The following is a 12,714-nucleotide window of genomic DNA, read 5'->3' on the forward strand; positions in this document are numbered from 1 at the left end:
CGTTGTAGCTGGCATTCCAAAGGGAATCTGTAATAGCACAGGACAGCTATTAACGAGGTGTCGTTGTGGCCACTGCTGCTGCCAATGGCTTGAAGTTCCAATGCGAGGGGAGTGCACGTATCCGCAGTATACGTCGCGCGAGAGTTGAGATGCGGGTGAGATGGACTATACACAGCAGTAACTCCCCTCTCTGGAGAATGCGATGCATCCGTGTATAATATGCACCCTTCAATCAGATACGCTGCTGATACCGACGGGAAAACAATGGGGTGATTGTCAGTGAGCTGGCAATGGGACCACGTTGGAAGTGTCTTTAAACGATGAAGTTTGAGAGACGGTTCTCGAGCTCTATTTGCCACCCGTTGGTCGATGATTTCACTCAGTGTATTAAGTTGTGCGAACTCCTGTAGCACAGGTATGGGTGTTAAACGAGGCAGATATGTTATGACGCGCATAGCCTCACGATTGATAGCTTCAAGGGAGTCCCACTGTCTGCGGGTGAGGCGTTTAAATTGTGCCTGATATACCAAAGTTGGCTGTAGGATAGAGCGCACAAGCTGGCGGGGCGTATGAGCACGTGCGCCACCAGAGCGCATAGCTATGCGACGAATCAGACCTAGAGTAGCGTGAGCCGATTCACGGGTCGCTGTCAGCCACGGGGTGCTAGGCCCAGATGTATGGAGGAGCAGACCAACAATACGAACAGTTTCTACCTGAGGAATCAGAGAATTATGTACCGTAAAATTTAAAGGCGGAGCTTTCCGTAAGCCGGCTTTATTTCCAATTCGAATGAAACATGATTTAGTAGGAGAGAGTGTTAGACTCAGAGGTGGGAGGCGTGATGTCAATACATCAAGCGCGTGTTGAAGGACCGACTGATGAATAGACGCATCTGGATGACAGCACCACAAGGTTATATCATCGGCATACGCAAGCACGCGGATAGACGGAATTGACTCTAGGGTTCGAACAAGAGGAATTAAAGCCACATTATATAATGTGGGGGCGAGAACGGAGCCCTGCGGCACTCCTCTATTGGAAGTGAAGTTACCAAAGGGCTTTCCGTGGACACGCACGCTGGAGGTTCGATTAACTAAAAGGCGTGAGTGGAGAGGATGAACCGGTAAGGGAGACCAAGAATTTGAAGGGAGGAAAGAATGGAAGTGTGAAGGATGTCATCATTTGCCTTTGTTATGTCTGTAGCGATTACGGTTCGTACAAGGTGACTCTGCGGAGAGTGGTCAATCACGTCAGCAGCCAAAGTAGCAAGGCCGACCTCCGTTCCAATTTGTGGGCGGAAACCAATTTGGGAATCTGGGTAACAATCCACTAATCATCCTTTGCGTTCTGATGAGACAACTAGATATGCCTTGCTTGATGAGCATCTCCTCGCCACTGCCAAGCGAGTGCTTGAGCTCTGCTGCGGTGGGGCCCTGATCACAAGTATAGACGGAATAGTTACCGAATTTTTAAATCATTACTGCTCTCGTTTTGCTGCAGTTGAAGTACTAGTGATGTGCGCGTAGCGTACTGAGTGTCTATGACTGCACCGTATACTAAGGCTGAGCGTGCGGTAATCAGTACTCTTCTATTCTAGGTGATTCGAAAGGTGCAATTGATTGACTGCCACATTGAAATCCTGGGCAACCGGCGGCCTCTCAGGCGATTTTTACAATCCAATTAAACTCGTTTTAGGCCTTGTCCTGCTGCAAATTTTGTATATCAGTATCGAGGATAGAGCTTTCCCGCAGTGATTTAACAAAAGCAACCTGTTGATACCGAATAACAACAATTATAAGCTTACCACAAGCCTCTTACGGTTTCTAATGTTGGTTATAAGATTTTCGCCGAAGTTCTCTCAAATCGGTTTAAGCCAGTATTGTTTACTTTCGATGGACCATGTCAAAATGTGCCTTGAGCAGACGATCAGTACAGTCAAATCTACATGTAGCCTGTAAGGTGCTTCAGTATTGCAGGGACGTTCATATAAGAAGTAGCAATGCTGCAAATTCGCTTGGCAAATGCGTTCGATCGAATCTACCATTCGTACCTTTTTTCCTCTTTAAAATCACGGAAATCTTGGTTCAGTTCTTTCTAGAGTGCTGGGAGTCTGTTGCAAAATTGTTAAATGCGTTTAATTGTAAATGGCTGCATCTCATATACAGTCCGCCTTCAGCCTCGCGTAAAGCAAGGTTGCCAGGTGTGCCCGCTCCTGTTTCCACTGTATTTGGAGCCACTTTGCACTATTGTTATAAGCAGTAGAGCCGTCAGTGGTTTTCATATTATGGATCATGAACATAAGTTCTTAGTTTGTGGAGATGACCTCGCGGTTTTTCGCGCTGAAGAGCCAAGGGTCAGTGGAGACTACTTTGGTCCAGTATCAGGAGCTTAGATTAATCATTAGAAGAGCCTCGGCTCTGGTTTGGTATATGTAGAACGCCATCTGCTGAAAATAATTGTACGCGATGGACGCGCAGCCCACCCGAGTACCTTGGCGCCTCTTTGAATGCCTGAAAGAACAGTGGATATGACTGGAAAGACTGCCTGCCAGCCCTTACAGCTTTTGGCCCCATGTGCGCTCGATGTGTTTCACGGCGCAACAGGTATTATGTTCTCCACAATATTCATTGCGCAAGGCTTTCCATCCAGCTCCTTCACATATTTTTCGCTGTTTTTGTGTGGCATTCGTTCTTTGAATCTGCGATGCCTGATAACCTTTACCCGTTGTTGGTAAGTGCCGGTGGCCTTATTTTTAGTCCACCTGTATATCCGCCTGATAGATTGTTTCATTTTTGGCTTGCCACTGTGTGAACCAATTTATTTCTTGTTTTACCGACCTTCATTGATTCTTCTACATGTTTCTGATTATACGTGTTTGTGGGGCCTGTGGTTTATCGGGGCTGTCCGTTTTCAATTAGTTCGTTTCTCCCCTGAGCTCCTGCTTTCAGTGTAGAAGAAACGTTTGAACAAAGACTTAATTTGGTCTTATGTATCGCAAAGTGTATTTCAGATTACCAGGATATTACGTCCTGAAAAGCGCGCGCAAATTGATACTCTCACAGTGTGCAAAGAAATTTTTCTTCAGGGACCGCACAGCGACATTGCTCGTATGTCCATTATGAGAGAAAAAAATTGTTGGGGCTTTCGCACTGCTAACCACGAAATATGGTGTGAAAGCAGGTTTTTTCAGATGGGCACCAACGCGAAGTACTTGAAAGAGCTGGAGAGGTGGTAAATAGCTCTGACAAGCTCAGAGGAAGCGAGTCAAAACGAACTTAGTGAAAGAGCCCGGTCAGCAGCCTACACCAATAGGTTTATTGACTGAGAACTCCAACAGACTGACGCCGCGGTAGCTCAGTGGTTATGGCACTCGGCTACTGACCCGAAAGACGGGGGCTCGATCCCGGCCGCGGCGGTCGAATTTCGATGGAGGCGAATTTCTAGAGGCCCGTGTACTGTGCGATGTTGGTGCACGTTTAAGAGCCCCAGGTGGTCTAAATTTCCCGAGCCCTTCACTACGGCGTCTCTCATATCTTTAGTCGCTTTGGGACGTAAAATGCCTATAAACCAAACCAACTCCAACAGCCGCTACAACCTCATAAAGAGTTTCAATAAAACATTTTCACTTCCTAAAGCGCAACTGTGGAGTCCACTGACCCAAGAGAGCCAGTTATTGCCTTTCATTTTCTCAATATCAAAGCACTCTACAAATGACTTGCCAACCGAGGGCTATGTTTCGTGCTCCACGGACTGGTCAGCTCGTACAAGGTACCATGTTCATATTACTTTACAAAGCAACTCAGCGGGAGAGACTTGTATACGTGGACGAAGGACGTCATCTCTGCAGCTGAGAAATGCGGCTTTGTAGTAATTCGTATCGTTAAGGATAACTACTCAGCCAACAGAACGATGTTCAAGCACATGGGGAACGGTTCGCTGTCAAGTATAGTGAAGCATCCTCAGGACGATGAAAGAGTAATTTTTTTGAGCTTCGATCCTTGCCATGTTTTCAAGAATGTCCGCAGCCAATTTCTGGAACGGGAGCTCACAGACGGCACTGGCGTCATCAGCGGTGCATTTGTGCAGAAACTGTATGAGCACCAGAAGGAAATGACGGTAAAGTTGGCCAGAAATCTAACACGAAAGCACGATTTTCCGTCGAACCTTGAGAAAATGAACATGCTACGCGCCGTGCAGGTGTTTTCGCCCCAAGTCACCGCGGCTCTGGAGCACCTCCAGCAGAACTCGCGAGTCAGTTCCATTCTCTTTGCTTTCAAGGACGCAACATCTACGATTAAGTTCATGAAAGTGATGGAGAAATGGTTCGACATTCATGACGCAACATACAAGAGATGTGACTGCAAAATGCCCATCTCCAAGGAAGACGATGGCCGACTACTGTGGCTGCAAACTGAGTTTTGCAGCTGCGTGAAGAACATTCAAGACTGTTCCATCGCCACTGGCGTTGGGAACTTCACAGAGGAAACGTACAGTCGCGTACTTTTCACCTCGAAATCCACAGTGGAGGTAACTCAATTTCTACTGAGAAGAGGCGTCAACTACGTTCTCACTAGAAAATTCAACAGTGATCCTGTCGAGGCGTTTTTCGGAAAATTGCGCTTTATGTGCGGACGTAACGACGCGCTGGACGCAAGAGCCGTTAAAGCAGCTCTGGATCACATTGTAAAAAAAAAAAGCACTGCCATCGAAAGAAGCCACTAATTAAGGTGAAGACGCTGAAGAAGCGGCCGCCTCTGTTCCCCAAGATTTAGTTGAAGAATTGAAAGCTCTGCGAGCACATCTTCCAGCTCCGCCTGCGTCTGTTGCTTATTCAGGCTTGGTGTACGTAGGCGGCTATATTGCCAAACTTATCAGTGATCTTGGGTGTGACGCTTGCGTTATGCTTGTGACGACGAACAAGACTAGCAGCAGCCCCCTTTACAAACCTCTGCATGCCCAGGAGAATGGTGAACTTCACTATCCAAAGCCAGAATTTCTAGCTCTCTTGGAAATTTTTTCGACGTTTTTTTGAAAAGGCGTTCAAGGATCTTCCACGATCGAATATTCTTGAAACCTTACAACTAATCGTTGAGCCACATCTTGAAGATTCTCCTCTCCTATGCTGCCCGGAAGGTGTTGACAAGAGCCACGCCAAACGCTTAGCACATCTCATCTCGGAAAAGTTTCTCCGAATTCTTCTTGTCAATTACACAAAGAAGTTGACAGACCAAAATGACAAGCCGTCTGGGTTTATGCACAAGCCAACGCGAAAGCATTTCAGGCTCTAAACGGAATCAGTCGGAACTGTCAGTCGTACGACAATGTTGTATAATTCATTACAAGCAGTTCTTGTTATTGGTGTAAGTTCTTTTAAGTATGTGAAACGTTGCTTCAAAGAGCAAATGATCTGTCTGATGTATTGTGCTTCGTGCAGTGCGAACAGATTGAACAGATGCGCTTGAACGCATTGGAGAGGCAAATGCTATATTATTGTCAGAATACATTTTGAAGTACCGACAGAGACTGTGCCGGCCTTTGAGATGCAAATAAATGTTTCCTAATCCTGGTTTTTACTGAAATGCTTTGCTTCACTTTTACTCGAGTCAGTCCCAAATAATCCAGCACAGCTATGGGCCATCATTGCATGCCAACTTCAATGTTTTGAGATCCATCTCTTCCAACTTCCAATCCAATGTTTTGAGAGCGGCTGTTCAATAACATGTGCAGGGCGTCAGAACCAGGGCGCGCCGAGGCTGCCTCCAGCGAACATTTCAGCGGCTCCCTTCGAGCGGAGAGGGTTGGCTCGCAGCGCCACCGGAGAGATGCGGCGGTAGGCCGCAACTGCCCCTCTTGCTGAGGCCGTAAGAGAGAGCGCGCGCTTACCTCGAGACCGGCCTTGATTTAATGCGCTTTACACCAAACATTTTATGTTCAATTCGCACGTAACACCTCGGAAAGGGCGCAAGGAGTAGATGACGTCACAATTGTTTAAGGAGATACAATTTGAAGAAAAAATATGCCAAGACTTCTTTTTTATACGCAATCCCGAACTATTAGCAAGATAGAAAGTCCTCAGAAATAATCTAAACAAAAAGATAATGTGTGCTAGGGATTCGCATTACTACGGCAAATTCGAATCATGCCACGGTGGTTCCCAAAAGTTATGAAACCAGATTAACAAAGTTGTGTCACGCACACCGCAGACTAGCTCTCCTCCAGAATTACTTATTCCAGAACGAAAAATAAATAGGCAGGAAATAGCAGAGACGTTTAATCAATATTTCTTTACCTGAGGATGCCAAAGTTCGTCAAACATATATGATGCTCGCCTCAGGCAAAGTTGCGATTCGATGTATCTAGGTCCAACTACGTGTTCTGAAACATTAACTGCATTCATGAACTTAAACAGCAGATGCCGCGATGCGGATGATTTGCAGACACGGCCTGTGAAGCATGTGTTAGATATTCTGGCCCCACTTTTAGCACATATGCTTCATTTACCTTTTAAATACATAGTGTTCCCACGGCGCATGCAAATTGCTTGTGAAACCTTTGTATAAGAAAAGTGATAAGCTTTGTGTTTCAATTTATATGCCTGTTTTCACGCTGCCAATCTTTTCTAAAGGACTGGAAAAGATTATCCGCACGCGAATATTATGCTTTTGTGACAAACACCAAATAATAGGTTTCACAGCTTGGTTCTATCAAACACAAACCTACCAAGACAGCTTTAGTAAGCTAAAAGGACTATATCTTAAGAGTGTTTCGTAGAAAAGAAACTTGCCCTTGGTTTTTTTTATACATTTTTAACAGGCATTCAACTATATCTGTCATAATCTACATTTGGCAAAACTGTTCGACTACGTCTTCAGGAGTCGTGTTCATGCGCTTCTTGCGTCATATCTTGAACAGCGCTTTCCGTTTGTAAGTATTAATAGCTGTCGATCCCCCTTAAAGAAAGTAACTGCTGGCGTACATCAGGGAAGTATCCTTGGAACACTTCTTTTTAGCTTATATATAAATGATATCGTTAATCAATGCCTGCGTGCTAAGTGTGCTATGTATTCAGATGATGTGTCACTGTTCTCATCAAGCGCATGTGAAGATATGATAAACGAGGCAAATAGAACACTAAAGACACTCCATCAATTGTTCGTTAATAATCAGCTGAAAATGATTTGTAACTAAAACTAAGGCGGTTATATTGAAACCAAAAAATAAAAATTAATATTCTACTATGCGATCTTCAGCTAGGTTTGGAAACGATAGAGGTTATAGACAATAATAAGATAATACGGGTGCATTTCAACAGCCAGCTAAGCTGGTACAATCATGTTAACTCTGTCATCAGTAAGCCTTCTTGCGCCCCAGGTATCATTAACCGGCATCGTCACTTACTCTAAATTCCAAGTTAAACTTCTCCTTTGTAATCCGCTCTTTATGTCCCAAGTAAACTATGCGCACTTAGTTTGTAGAACAAATACAGGTACCAATAAAAATAAGATTGACGTTTTACAGCTGAAGGCTCTACGTGCAATATTAAACCTTGGTTCTGATATAAACACATGCGATTATTCCGCCCGTTAAATGTCGTAAAAGGATCTGAAATGTATTTTGTTAGGCTGGCTGAAAGATATAAAAAGGACAAAGCATAATCTGAATTACTTGCGTGACACGGCATACCTTCCGCTAAATGTACAAGTTTACCATAGCAGACACAGCCAACTGCGGCATATTCAAACATGCCGCACAATATATGGTGCATATAGTCTAGCAAACATGTCGCCCCATCTATTATATAAATTTCATGGTGCAAAATTTGATGTACCAAGAGCATCCCGCAAAGATATGCAGGATGTATGTGCCACTTTTTAGATTTTTCCAGGCTTTCACCGCTCCTTTCTCTGTTTCCTTCCATAAAGTGTTGATGGGATTTCAATAATCAAAAGCCTGTTCCTTTATGAATTTTTTCTGATGCTTTTTTGTTATCATTTTTTGTGTGCGCTTCATTCCTTATTGTTTTTTCGAATGATGCACCAACCGTCGTTGACAACCACTGTTTGCATTTTGCGACGTTATTTCTGTCAGTAATTCGCATGTTGCCTGCTGCCCTGCAATGTAGGGACCGAGGGGCATGTCAGCCACAATTTTTGGCTTTCTTCCCTCCACCCTCAACATGAGTACATGAAAACAAATTGATTTGAATTCAACTAACCACTTGCTGTCGACTCATGCATCCACCATGCGCGACAACTCACCGCTAATTAGACTGATCACAGATTGCCAAGCCACCACTTTGAACTAAATTGCCCTACTTCTACTAGTCTAGTCGCGGCCAAGCTACGTCGCACGGCATCCATGTTTCAAAAGCGCGGACAAAGCATTCCTGCGGTACTGACTCTGGGCGACTCGAATGCTGACACACGCAATCAGTCCGCTCACGGAGCTGCCTCCGTTAGACTCTGCTGACGAGGACATACCGTATACCTCTTCCGGAGCTCCATATGATCAGTACGTTGCCAAGTTACATTTTCTTCACGATACTACCGTCAGGGGTTTATCGTTGACACCTCCAAGCTCTCTCGAGTGTACCAAGTTCTCATTGACAACCACTGTGCTAATGCTAATAACGCCCAAGACATTTTCCACAAATTATCGCGCCCTATCGCCCACGACCATCGTTGCTTTCCCGCGGGAGCGCAGATTCCTGAAATGCCTTTACTGTTTCCTCAGTTGCTATCCAGATGTCATCCTTATCATCATAATCATCAGCCTGACTACGCCCACTGAAAAGCAAAGGCCACTCCCATGTCTGTCCAATTAACCCGGTCGTTTTCCAGCTGAGGCCACCATAACCCCGCAGACTTCTTAATCTCATCTCCCTTTACACTCTGCTGCGCTCTGCTGCGCTTGCCTTCTCGAGGAATACACTCCGTTACCCTTCAGGACTAGCAGTTATCTTGCCTTCGCATTACAAGCCCTGCCCAAGGGCATATCTGTCTCTTGATTTTGACTAGGAACAATTAACTCGCGTTTATTCCCTTACCCACACTTCGCGCTTCAGGTCTCTTTATGTTGCACCTATCATTTTTCTTTCCTTAGCCGGCAGCGTTGCCCTTAACTTAAACTGAACCCGTTTCGATAGCCTCCACGTTTCTGTGCCGTAGCTGAGTGTCGGTAAGATACAGCTGTTGTATGCTTTTCTCTTTAAGGATATTGTTACAGTGCCATTCATGATCTGAAAGAAGCTTTCATGTGCGCTCCACCTAATTCTTATCTTTCTAGCTATGTCCCTTTCATGATCCGGATCAAGGGCCACTACCAGCCGTAAGTAGAGGTATCTTGTTACTACTTCCAGTCCCTTGCTACTAATTGTTAACTCCTGCTTGCTTGCAAGACTGCTCAAATTACTTTGGTTTTCAAGGTGTTAATTTTAAGACCTACAGTTTCGCCCTGCCTTTGTAACTCATTTAGAATTTTTTGCAGCTCATTTTCTCAGTGACTTTTCAAGGCAATGCCATCAGCGAGACGCAAATTCTTTAGGTATTCTCATTTAACTCTTATTCACAGCTGTTCCCAATCTAGGCTTCGGAACACCTCCTGCAAACAAGCGTTAAGTAGCTCTGGCTTGTTCGTGTCTCCCTGCCTGGCACCCTACCTTATTGGAATTTTATCGCTAACTTTATGAAGGACTACGGTAGGTGTGCAGTCGTTATGGGTATCTTTTAGTATTTTCACACGTGTCTTCTACAGTAGAATTGACATTTGATCCAGTTGGTATAGCATCGTGTAATTCTGTTGTTGCTTCCGCGCTTGTGCTGTTTGGTGTTCCTTTTTCGTTGTCCTGAGTGCGCTTTATTTTTTCCCATGAGTCCCTTCTACACTCTCATTCTGCAATGCCTGCATGACAGCTGAGGTTTCCACTGAGTCAAATGCTCTCTCGTAATCAACGAACGCTATATATAGAGGTTGGCTATACTTTGCGCATTTCTCTATTACATGAATGATTGTGTGAATATGATCTCTTGAATAGTATCCTTTACGAAATGCTGCCTGACCATTTGGTCGATTAAAGTCTAAGGTTGTCCTGACTTTATATGCGATTACCGTAGTAAAATATAGGCAATGGAAGTAAGATGATCGGTTGGTAAATTTTCAAGTCCTTGACGTCTCCTTTCTTATCAATTAATATAATATTAGTCTTCTTCCACGCTTCTGGTACGCTCGAAGTCTAAAGGTATTCCGTATACATTGTGGAAAGCATTTCTAGCACAACCTCCCCTCTGTCCTTCGAGAGATCTTGTGTTACCTGAAGGACGGAGGGGAGGTTGTGCTAGAAATGCTTGCGTTATCCGTAGATTACGTTTAAACGTGGCATTCACGCGCAAATACTTGCACTTAATAGGACAAGCTGACTCCCAGGAATGTACCACATGTGGCGTGCTAGAGACTATAGAACATGTTTTAGTGGCGTGCCCAGCGTATGCACGTGAAAGACTCATACTCGTATCTTCTTCCCAAAATCCTAGCTGAATAAGTGCTTTAAATCTCCGAAGGCTCTCCGTGTCAATTCCACGGTACGTAAAATTTCTAGGATGTAACTCGCTTTTCATTGCTGAAGAAGTGAGGCAAAAATTGGCATGTGATCACTAATATCATTGATTATAACACCAGAAGTAACATGGCTGAAATACGTATTCGTGCTGCAAACATCTATGGAGGTAGCGGTGTCGCGAGCAATCCTGGTGGGCAGTCGTATGGTATTAGTACAGGCATGAAGATTCAGGACATTTTGAAATTCTTGTGCTTCTGCATTGCTTAATAGTGTATCTATATTTACATCACCAAGGATTAGGACGAAGTTGAGGACTGAAGCAGTAAGAGTGCATCATCTAGAAAATTTAAAAATTTTGATGTATTACCCGCTGGTGGTCTGTATAAAACGCCAATTGAAAAATTTGAGACCCTGACAAAAAGGCTTTCAACGTCGTCATCCAGCCTTGTCAATTAATCTATAGCTTGGAGGAGCAAACTGCTCATCACATAGAGCGCAACACCTCCTCCTCTCTTCCCCTGTCTTATACTTAAACTCATACACTTGTAGCCATCAATGTGGGGCGGTACATCCATTTCAGACAGCCAGGTTTCAGTGAGTGCTAGGGCATGAAATTTCGTTCCGAGAGAACTAAGAAGTATTTCGAACTCATCTGTCTTGTTTTTGATACTTGTAGTGTTTAAATGAAGTGTTGTGAATTTTCCTCTGAAATTTTCAAATCTTGATTTAAAATCTTCCGTGTCATAATAACAGCAGTTTACATACATATTCTCAGCCACAGATAGTGCCATTGCTGAAGTTTTTCTTTATGTCTTCATTCAGTTTGAAATTTTTTCAACATCAGACAAGCTGGTGATGCGTACGACGTCAGCTTCTTCGTCCTTCCTTGCAAGTATTCTTCCGCCACGAGTCCACACAAACTTCCAGCCCATTTTCTTCTTTTGAATGATTGCAGAGCGAAGCAATTCCTTGTTGAAGGTGGTTAAATGCTCGTTTATGTATACTGGTTTGCTGTCTCCATCGTATTCCAGATCTTTTGTGTTGAGCTGCTGTTTTCTTGCCTTTTGCAGGATTTTGTCCTTCTTTGTTCGTTGCACAAAGCGCACAACAATGTTCTTTTCTTGCTTTTTAAATGTAGGCACTCGGTGGCATATGTCTATGTCTGAATCTGCGATTGGCTCATCCAGTAAGGTTCCGATTTTCTTGACAACGTCACACACATCTCCGCTTTCTGGAACACCCCGTATCTCCAGATTGTTCGACCTCTGGAATTGTTCCAATTCTTCTAGCTTCTCACTCAGTCTATGGTCCTCTGCTCTTAGTTCTTCATTCTCTTTCTGTGAATCCTGAAGCTCTTTGCGCAGCTCTTTCAATTCTTTCCGGAGTTCGTTTACTCCATCGCAGGTGTCGCTACAATATTTGACGCTTTCCTTTAATGTTCTCAGGTCAGCCCTGAGCTCGCGTTTCATATCTTCAACAGATTTCGCGAGGTCTTGCACTTCTTTACTAATGATAGTGCGTTTTCGCGGCACAATGACTCAATGGCAAACTCAAATCTCAGCGAAAAAGCAATGCACAACAAAATAGAAGCAATATTGCTGTGTTCGGCAGCAGTGTGCAATCAGTAACTAATTTACAGAATTATCAGAAACATGACACTTTCTCACCTGCACAGAGCACAAAGCGGTTAGATCCGTCGCTTATGCGCACCGCAGCCGAACTGAAGCGCGATGGTGTAGGCAGGGTCCTTTTATAGCTGAAGCCGGCACAATCGTGTCCACGTGTCCAGTCGGTGCTTGCTGTTGATGACACTGCAGATGGTTGTCTGGGAGATGTACTCGCAGACGATCAGCAATTACCAGGCACAGCTGAAGCTTGTCGCCGATGCTGCCAGGTCTGGTGGACAACGCCGAGCTTGCGCAGTAGTTCCTCGTACCCCAGGAGCTGCACAGAGCACAGAGCGGTTAGGTACGTCGCTTATGCGCACCGCAGCCTCCATTGCAGAAGCTAAATTTGCCATCACCTTGCGTTAACTTTGAGAGCGTTGAACGGCTGACAAATTTAGGAAATATGTAGTTTCGACTGCGTTTTTGTGTGCTTTCTCAGTGTACACCTTTAAAAAGCAACTACGCAATTTTTCTTCAGAAAGGGTGTTAACA

This window comes from Amblyomma americanum, chromosome 9 (assembly GCF_052857255.1).
Source record: "Amblyomma americanum isolate KBUSLIRL-KWMA chromosome 9, ASM5285725v1, whole genome shotgun sequence".
NCBI lineage: Eukaryota > Metazoa > Arthropoda > Arachnida > Ixodida > Ixodidae > Amblyomma > Amblyomma americanum.